This window comes from Trachypithecus francoisi, unplaced genomic scaffold, assembly GCF_009764315.1.
Source record: "Trachypithecus francoisi isolate TF-2019V2 unplaced genomic scaffold, Tfra_2.0 Lachesis_group21, whole genome shotgun sequence".
In the NCBI taxonomy this organism is placed as follows: Eukaryota; Metazoa; Chordata; class Mammalia; order Primates; family Cercopithecidae; genus Trachypithecus; species Trachypithecus francoisi.
This window is the reverse complement of record NW_022681467.1, coordinates 58,699,431-58,709,927: the sequence shown is the minus strand read 5'-3', so window position 1 is coordinate 58,709,927 and position 10,497 is coordinate 58,699,431. Positions and strand designations below refer to the sequence as shown.

General features: G+C 47.1%; 1 pseudogene; it reads left to right on the top strand.

Moving 5' to 3' along the window:
- Nucleotides 1-405: 405 nt before the first annotated feature.
- LOC117068327 lies at nt 406-1,238 on the top strand (annotated as a pseudogene).
- Nucleotides 1,239-10,497: the final 9,259 nt, after the last annotated feature.

Genomic DNA, 10,497 nt, shown 5'->3' with positions numbered 1-10,497 from the left:
AACAAAAGAGGCACTGCAAAGTCAAAACTGTAGATTACGCTGTAATTAAATCATCCAGGAGACGAGGCTTCAGGTTTGTTTTGCAGAAATCTCAGCCCCATGGCTACAGGAGATAAGGACTTATTCAAGGCATAGAGGCTTTCAGGTTCCTTTTTCGGACTCCAAGCTAGGAATTTAAAGCACCGAGAGCTGGAGCTGCTGTGTCCATCACTAGCAGCTCCTTGTCCTGCTAATTCCCGTCTACAGCGTCACCAGCACATGGGCCAGTGAGACATGCCTGCCTCCCTCTTTCTTCCTCAGCTCTTTCTCTTCCCCCTTGTTCAATTTGCTTGGAAGCATGAAAGAAGAAAGTACAGGGCCGCCCCCAACCCCTCTGCTTCTGCCCATCACAAGTGCCATGAACCTATGGTCCCCACCATCTCCTCTCTCTTCTCCCACCTCTTCAGCAAGAAGCAGGTGCACATTTGGATGGTTTGATTGGATGCTGCCTACACATTGTGTATAAACTGAAGTTAGGGCAGGTACTCACCACAGTTCTTGCCATTGGTTTTAACATGGAAGCAGTAAAATGTAAGAACACTTGTTTTGGGCCGGGCACGGTGGCTCAGCCTATCATCCCAGCACTCTGGGAGGCCAAGGCAGGCAGATCACGAGGTCAGGAATTCAAGACCAGCCTGGCCAATACGGCGGAACCCCATCTCTACTAAATATACAAAAATTAGCCGGGGTGGTGGTGGACTCCTATAATCCCAGCTACTTGGGAGGCCGAGGCAGCAGAATTGCTTGAACCCAGGAGGTGGAGGTTGTAGTGAGCTGAGATCACACCATTGCGCTCCAGGCTGGTTGACAGAGCGAGACTCTGACTCAGAAAGAGAACACTTGTTTCACAGTGTGGGATGTTGGTGGTCAAGATATAATGAGACCTCTCTGGAAGCATTACTTCCAGAATACCCAGGGTCTACATTTGCTGGCAGACAGCAATGATCATGAAAGAATTCGGGAAGCGGCAGATGTGCTGCAGAAAAGGCTTCTGGCAGGTGAGTGTGGAGACGCAGCACCACTGCTCTCTGCAAACAAACAGGGTTTGCCCAACGCTTGGGCCATCAGTGCGACGACAGATGAGCCAGCTCTTCAGTCTCTTCCTAATAGGACATGGCATGTTCAAGCCACTTGTGCAACACGGAGCTGGTGTGGATGAGGGACTTGACTGGCTGTCAAATGAGTTTTCAAAACATTAAATGGAAACTAGACATCTAACCAAAGACATGTTTGATAAAATTGGTCCAGGCTTGCTACAGCAAAATTAGTTTGTATGTTGGTTAAGAAACAGCATCTGGGACTGGCTTGGGCAGAATAATAAACTTAGTTTCTTGCCAATTATTGTTTGCCAGATATAATGTTGTTATTTAGCAATGTGCTTGGTTTTAAAGAAATTCTTCTTAGGAAAAAAGTGTCCCCATTTACTTCCCATAAGCCTAAAACCTGGACATAGTTGTGAAACCTTTAAATAAACCACCTTGGAGATTAAAATACAGAAAAATAAATACATAAGGCGGGCGCGGTGGCTCACGCCTGGGGGAGCCCTGTTGGGGAGGCGGTGAATCCCCTGAGCTTGCTGGAGACCAGCCTGGGCAACATGATGGTCCTTGTCTCTATTTTAAATAAATAAATAAAAAAGGCCGGGCGCAGTGGCTCGCGCCTGTAATCCCAGCACTTTGGGAGGCCGAGGTGGGTGGATCACGAGCTCAGGAGATCGAGACCATCCTGGCTAACATGAGGAAACCCCAAACCCCGTCTCTACTAAAAAAATTAGCTGGCGTGGTGGCACATGCCTGTAATCCCAGCTACTCGGGAGGCTGAGGCAGAAGAATCGCTTGAACCTAGGAGGCGGATGTTGCAGTGAACCAAGATCATGCCACCGTACTCCAGCCTGGGTGACAGAGACCCCATCTAAAAAAAAAAAAAAGAAAGAAAAAAGAATTCAGGCTGGGCATGGTGACTTACATCTGTAATCCCAGAACTTTGGGAGGCCGAGGCAAGCAGATCACTTGAGGTTAGGAGCTCGAGACCAGCCTGGCCAACATGGCGAAACCCTGTCTCTACCAGAAAAATACAAAAAATAGCCAGGCATCATGGCATGTGCCTGTAATCCCAGCTACTCGGGTGGCTGAGGTAGGAGAATCGCGTGAACCCAGGAGGCGGAGGTGGCAGTGAGCCGAGATCACACCACTGCACTCCAGCCTGGGTGACAGAGCAAGACTCTGCCTCAAAAAAGTTAATTAATTAATTAAAAATAAATAAAGCACTGACTCACCATTTTCTTTTCCCAGGTTATCCAGGGCACTTGGGTGAAAGCATCACCCGTTTTTACTAGAATGTTCAATGGCAGCCTTGGTTCCAGAGGCACTTGGTGAATTCTGCCCATCGATGACCATTTGCATGAATTATCAGCGCCTCTTTCATGAGGGAAACGGGGTCATGAATGCTTTTAAATCAAAGGCAATCAAAGATCCAGCTCCAGAAAACCCAGAATCAGCTTTGATCACTCCACATCACAGAACAGAAATACCAACTGGCCCAGGAGTCCAAGAAGCTACAAGAGGATGGGAGGAAGGGGGAGCAGTTGCCCGCTGGCCTGGTGACCCCATCCTGCTCAACCTTCCAAGAATTAAAAAAAGAAAAAAAAAAAAAAAACCCTGCTTGCTATGGTCTGAGTTTGTATCCCTCCAAGAGTCATACTAAAACCTAATCTCCACTGTGGTGGCATTAAGAAGAGGGGTCTTGGCTGGGCACAGTGGCTCACGCCTGTAATCCCAGCACTTTGGGAGGCCGAGGCGGGTGGATCACGAGGTCAGGAGATCGAGACCATCCTGGCTAACACGGTGAAACCCCGTCTCTATCAAAAGTACAAAAAGTTAGCCGGGCGTGGTGGCGGGCGCCTGTAGTCCCAGCTACTCAGGAGGCTGAGGCAGGAGAACCACTTGAACCCAGGAGGCGGAGGTTGCCGTGAGCCAAGATCGCGCCACTGTACTCCAGCCTGGGCGACAGAGCAAGACTCCATCTCAAAAAAAAAAAAGAAAAGAAAAGGGGTCTTTAAAACAATGTCTGGGTGCAGTGGCTCATGCCTGTAATCCCAGCACTTTGGGAGGCCGAGGTGGGAGGATCACCTGAGATCACGAGTTCGAGACCAGCCTGACCAACATGGTGAAACCCTCTCTCTACTAAAAGTACAAAAAAATTAACCGAGTATGGTGGCATGTGCCTGTAATCCCAGCTACTCAGGAGGCTGAGGCAGGAGAATTGCTTGAACCTGGGAGGCGGAGGTTGCAGTGAACCAAGATCACACCATTACACTCCAGCCTAGGCAATAAATTGAGACTCCATCTCAAAAACAAAAATAAAAAATAAGGAGGGATCTTTAGGAGGTGACTAGGTCATGATGGGAGAGCCATCCTGAATGGGATTAGTGCCTTTTTACAAGAGGCCTGAGGGAACTGATTTTCTCTCTCTGGTATGTGAGGATGCAGCAGGAAGGCACCATCTGAGCGGAACAGGCCCTCACCAGTCATCATATATGCTGGTGCCTTGATCTGGAACTTTCCAGCTTCCAGAACTAGGAGCAATACATTTCTGTTTTTTATAAGTGACCCAGTCTAAGGTGTCTTGTTATGACAGCACAAATGGACTAAGACACTGCTGGATTTTTATTGGAACGGCATACATCAATTTTGGGAATAACAGACATCTTAACACTATCAAACCTTCTAATCCATGAACATAGTATACTCTATATTTGTCCATCTTTTTAATTTATTTCAACAGTATTTTGTAGTTTTCAGTGTACAGGTCTTTCTGTCAAATTTATTTCTAAGCTTTTTGTTTGTTTGTTTTTTGAGACTGAGTCTCACTTTGTCGCTGAGGCTGGACTGCAGTGGCGTGATCTCGGCTCACTGCAACCCCTGCCTCCCAGGTTCAAGCAATTCTCCTGCCTCAGCCCCCTGAGTAGCTGGAATTACAGGTGCCTGCCACCAGCCTCGGCTAATTTTTGTATTTTTAGTAGAGATGGGGTTTCACCATGTTGGTCAGGCTGGTCTCCGACTCCTGACCTCTGGTGACCCGCCCACCTTGGCCTCCCAAAGTGCTGGGATTACAGGCATGAGCCACCATGCCTGGCCCTATTTCTAACTTTTTTCATATTTTTTTTAATACCATGGTAAATGCCATCTCTTAAAAATTCGGTTTCTGATTGTTGCTATTGTATAGAAATACAACTGAATTAAAAATTTTTAAATTTGAAATAATTGTAGATTTACAGGAAGTTGTAAAAATAGTACAGAGAGGTCCCATGAAGCTCTCACTCAGTGTCCCTCAGTGGTTACAGTTTACATAACTATAGCCCAATATCAAAACTAGAGGGTGAGCGCGGTGGCTCACGCCTGTAATCCCAGCACTTTGGGAGGCCGAGGCGGGTGGATCACCTGACGTCAGGGGTTAGAGACCAGCCTTGTCAACATGGCAAAACCCCATCTCTACTAAAAATACAAAAATTAGCTGAGCATGGTGGCAGACGCTTGTAATCCCAGCTACTCCAGAGGCTGAAGCAGGAGGATCACTTGAACCCAGGAGACAGAGATGGCAGTGAACCGAGGTTGTGCCACTGAATTCCAGCCTGGGCAACAGAGCAAGACGCCATCTCCAGAAAAAAAACACCTGGGAACAAATATGGGTCCACTGCATGTGTCCAGTTCTGTGGCATCTTCACATGTGCAGATTCATGCAGCCACAGCCAAGACCCAGCTCTCCCTCTCACCACAGAGTCCTTCATGCTACTCCTTAGGGTCAACCCGTGTTTCTACCCCCCATTCCTTCCCCTTGGCAACCATAAATTTGTTATCAATTTCTATAATTTTGTTATTTCAATACCATTATATACATGGAATTATACTATATAAGTTTCCTGGGGCTGCCGTAACAAACCACCACACACTGGGTGGCTTTAAAAAGAAATGCAGCCGGGCGCAGTGGCTCACGCCTGTAATTCCAGCACTTTGGGAGGCCAAGGTGGGTGGATCACTTCAGGCCAGGAGTTTGAGAGCAGCCTGGCCAACACAGTGAAAACCCGTCTCTACTAAAAATACAGAAATTAGCTGGGCGTGGTGGCGGGTGCCTGTAATCCCAGCTACTCAGGAGGCTGAGGCAAGAGAACTGCATGAATCTGGGAGGCCGAAGTTGCAGTGAGCCAAGATCGCACTAATGCCCTCCAGCCGGGTGACAGAGGGAGACTCCACCTCAAAAATATTTTAAAAAATAAAAAAAAATTTTAATAAAAAAATAAAAACAAGAAGTTAATTTTCCCACAGTTCTGACGGCTGGAAGTGCAAGCTCTAAGCGGGGCAGCTCTGGCTTCCTCGAGGCCCTCCTTTGTGGTCGCAGATGGCTGCCTTTCCACTGTATCCTCACGTGGCTTTTTAATGAATCCCTGCTGCCTCTTTTTAATAAGGACCCCAGTCATATCAGATTAGGTCTCACCCTCACGTCCTTGTTTTAACGTAATCACCTCTTTGAAGGCCCTGTCTCCAAATACTGCCACAGGCCGGGCACCGTGGCTCACGCCTGTACTCCCAGCACTTTGGGAGGCCAAGGTGGGTGGATCACGAGGTCAAGAGATTGAGACCAGCCTGATCAACGTGGTGAAACCCCGTCTCTATTAAAAGTACAAAAATTAGCTGAGTATGGTGGTGGGTGCCCGTAATCCCAGCTACTTGGGAGGCAGAGGCAGGAGAATCGCTTGAACCTGGGAGGTAGAGGTTGCAGTGAGCCGAGAATCGTGCCCCTGCACTCCAGCCTGGGCGGCAGAGTGAGACTCCATCTCAAAAACAAACAAACAAAACAAAAAACAGCCACATTCTGGGGTACTGGGGAACTAGGGACTAGGGCATGAATATATGACCTGGGGGGCCTCACCGTTCAGCCCATGACATCTACTGTATGTGGTCTTCTGAGACTGTGTGTTTTTTTTCCACACAGCTCAATGCCCTTAAGACCCATCGGAGTTGTGCGTATCAGTGCTCAGTCCTTCTTATTGCCGAGTACAGTTCCATGGTAAGGATGAGTTCGTTTGTTTGACTGTTCCCCTACTGGTTGTTTCAAGTTCTTGGCTATTACAAATAAAGCTGCTATGAACATTCGTGGGTAAGTGTGTGACGAGATGTAAATTTTCTTTCTCTGGGATGAGTGCCTGTCATTGCTGGGCCATGTGCCAAGTGTAGGCTGACAGATTCTTCGTGGGCCCGCTCGCCGTGGGACACCTGTGCCACCTCGTGACTCTGCAGAGTCCCAGCACCAAGAAGTCCTCACCGGGTGTGCCCCCTCGACCTTGAGCTTCCCAGCCTCCAGAACTGAAAAGAAACACTTTCTTTTTCTTTATAAGTTACCCAGGCTCAGTCATTCAGTTTGAGTTACAGAAAACAGACAATGACAGTCATAACATAAAATATTTTAATGCTGGCCGGACGCAGTGGCTCACACCTGTAATCCCAGCACTTTGGGAGCCTGAGGCCGGCGGATTACAAGGTCAGGAGTTCGAGACAAGCCTGGCCAACATAGTGAAACCTCGTCTCTACTAAAAATACTAAAAATTAGCAGTGGTACAATCTCAGCTCACTTCAACCTCCACCTCCCTGGTTCAAGCAATTCCCCTGCTTCATTCTCTGCAACCTCTACCTCCCTGGTTCAAGCAATTCCCCTGCTTCGTTCTCCCAAGTAGCTGGATTACAGGTGCACACCACCACACCTGGCTAATTTTTTTGTATTTTTAGTAGAGACAGGGTTTCACCATGTTGGCCAGATTGGTCTTGAACTCCTGACCTTGTGATCTGCCTGCCTTGGCCTCCCAAAGTGCTGGGATTACAGGTGTGAGCCACCGCGCCCGGTCTGCTCCATGTTTTTTTTGTTTCGTTTCGTTATTTTTTACTTTTTTGAGACAGGGTTTCGCTCTGTTGCCCAGGCTGCAGTGCAATGGCACAATATCAGTTCACTGCAACCTCTGCCTCCCAAGTTCAAGTGATTCTCCTGCCTCAGCCTGCCAAGTAGCTGGGATTACAGGTGCACGCCACCATGCCCAGCTAATTTTTGTATTTTTAGTAGAGATGGGTTTTTGCCATGTTAGCCAGGCTGGTCTCGAACTCCTGACATCAAGTGATCTGCCCGCCTCGGCCTCCCAAAGGGCTGGGATTATAGGAGTGAGCCACCGCGCCCGGTCCTGCTCTATGTATTTTTAAGCTTTCTAATTAGATGCATTTAATTAGGAAAATGTTCTGTCCCCTATTTCACTGTGAAATGACCAGTATCTCTGGCAAAATTCTTGGCTCTGAAATCTACTTCAGTATTTTTTTTTTATTTTTTTTTCAGACCTGCCCCCTTGACATTGACTTTAGTATTTATGTGCCTATTCCAGCTCCTTTCGACAGTGCTGGGGAGGTATGCCTTTTCCATCCTTTCACTATTTGTCTCTTTATTTATTTATTTATTTATTTATTGAGACGGAGTCTCGCTCTGTCGCCCAGGCTGGAGTGCAGTGGCCGGATCTCAGCTCACTGCAAGCGCCGCCTCCCGGGTTCCCGCCATTCTCCTGCCTCAGTCTCCCGAGTAGCTGGGACTACAGGCACCCACCACCTCGCCCGGCTAGTTTTTTGTATTTTTTTTTAGTAGAGACGGGGTTTCACCGTGTTAGCCAGGATGGTCTCGATTTCCTGACCTTGTGATCCGCCCGTCTCAGCCTCCCAAAGTGCTGGGATTACAGGCTTGAGCCACCGTGCCCGGCCTATTTGTCTCTTTAAAATGAGTTTCTTACAGGCACTGCAAGGTCTGGCTTTTTTTTTTTTTTTTTGAGATGGAGTCTTGCTCTGTCACCCAGGCTGGAGTGCAGTGGTGTGATCGCTCACTGCAAGCTCTGCCTCCTGGGTTCACACCATTCTCCTGCCTCAGTCTCTCAAGTAGCTGGGACTACAGGCACCGACCACCATGCCTGGCTAATTTTTTTTTTTTTTTTTTTTTTTGAGACGGAGTCTCGCTCTGCCGCCCAGGCTGGAGTGCAGTGGCCGGATCTCAGCTCACTGCAAGCTCCGCCTCCCGGGTTTACGCCATTCTCCTGCCTCAGCCTCCCAAGCAGCTGGGACTACAGGCGCCCGCCACGTCGCCTGGCTAGTTTTTTGTATTTTTTAGTAGAGACGGGGTTTCATCATGTTAGCCAGGATGGTCTTGATCTCCTGACCTCATGATCCGCCCGCCTCGGCCTCCCAGACTGCTAGGATTACAGGCGTGAGCCACCGCGCCCAGCCTCCAAGGTCTGACTTTTTATCCATTCTGGTCTCTGCGTTCTCATTGATGTGTTTAAACCTTTTACATCTTATGTGATTTTTTAATTGGATTTAAATCTGCTATCTTGCTATTTATTCTCTATTTGTCCCATGTGCTCTTTGTTCTATTTTTCTTTTTCCTGCCTCTTGCATTTTAAAATTTTGTATCATTTATTTATTTACTTTAGAGGTGAGGTCTCTGTCGTTCAGACTGGTGCGCAGTGGCACAATCGCATCTCACTTTCTGCCCCTTTGAGAGTCTGATTCCATTTTCTCTCCTTTATCGATTATTAGCCATCACTCTTTGTTGTTGTATTGCAGTGGTTGTGCTAAGGCTCATAATAAATAGCTTTAACTCGTCCAGTCTCTTCATTCTTCTGTGGAGACCGTGACTTCTATCCAGTCTCACCTTCCTTTTGTCTGAAGGACTTCCTGAACATGTCCTATAGTGCAAGTCTGCTAGTGATGGATTATTTTAGCTTTTTTAAGTCCAAAAAAGTCTTTATTTTGCCTTTGTTTTTGAAAAATACCTTTGCTGGGTACAGAATTACAGTTATCCCTCAGTAGCCCTGTGGGGTGGGTTCCAGTACCCCCCATGGATACCAAAATCCATGAATGTTCAAGCCCCTTATGTAAAATGTCATCGTGTTTCCATATAACCTATGCACATTCTTCCATACACTTTAAATCATCTGTAGGGGTGAGCGTGATGACTCACACCTGTAATCTCCGTAATTTTGGTAGGCTGAGGTGGGAGGATCACTTGAGGCCAGGAGTTCAAGACCAGTCTGGGCAACATAGTAAGATCCCATGTCTACAAAAAATAAAATAAAATAAAAATTAGCAGGGTATGGTTGTGTGTGCCTATGCTCCCAGCTACTCGGGAGAGTCATGCAGGAGGATCGGTTGAGCTCAGGAGGTCGAGACTGCAGTGAGCTGTAACTGCACTACTGCGCTCCAGTCTGGGAGACAGAGTGAGACCCTGTTACTAAAATATATACATATCGAAATTACTTATAATACCTAATGCAACATAGATGCTAAATAAATACTTGTTATACCATATTGTTTAAGGAACAATGACAGGGAGGAGCAGTCTGCGCATTTCAGTACAGAAGGAATTTTCTGTTCTGAGGATTTCGACCCTTGGTTGGATTCACAGACACACAGCTTGTGGATACAGATGCCTGACAGCGTCAATGAACTTTCCCTTTCCCTCAGCACTTCAAAGCTGTGATTCCACCGTGTTCGGACTCGCATTATTCCTGAAAAAATGTCTGCAATCATTCTTTTTTTTTTTTAGAAGGAGTCTCACTCTGTTGCAAGGCTGGAGTGCAGTGGCATGATCTTGGCTCACGGCAACCTCCACCTCCCAGGTTCAAGCAATTCTCGTGCCTCAGCTTCCCGAGTTAGCTGCGATTACAGGCACGTGCCACCATGCCCAGCTAATTTTTATTTTTATTTTTAGTAGAGACGTGGTTTCACCATGTTTGCCAGGATGGTCTCCATCTCCTGATCTCATGATCTGCTGGCCTCAGCCTCCCAAAGTGCTGGGATTACAGGCGTGAGTCACTGCGCCCGGCCTGCAATCATTCTTATCTTTGTTCCTCTGTACACAATGTCTCTTTTGTGTGTGTGTGTGTGTGTGTGTGTGTGTGTGTGTAGCAGCTTTTAAGGTTTTTCACTGATTTAAAGCAATTTGAGGCCATGCACGGTGGCTTATGCCTGTAATCCCAGCATTTGGCAGACCAAGGTGGGCAGATCACTTGAAGTCAGGAGTTCGAGACCAGTCTGACCAACATGGCAAAATCCCGTCTCTACTAAAAATACAAAAAATTGTCCAGGCATGGTGGCACATGCCTGTAATCCCAGCTACTTGGGAGGCTAAGGCAGGAGAATCACTTGAACCCAGGAGGCAGAGGTTGTGCTGAGTTGAGATCATGCCATTGCACTCCAGCCTAGGAGACAGAGCAAGACTCCATCTCAAAAATAAATAAATAAATAAATAAAGCAATTTGCTTTCCGTCTTTGTGTAGTTCCTTCGTGTTTCTTGTGTTCGAGATATGTTAAACTTCTTGGGTCTGTAGGTTTGTAGTTTTAAAAAACTTTTCAATCATTACTTTTTTTGTTGTTTTGTTTT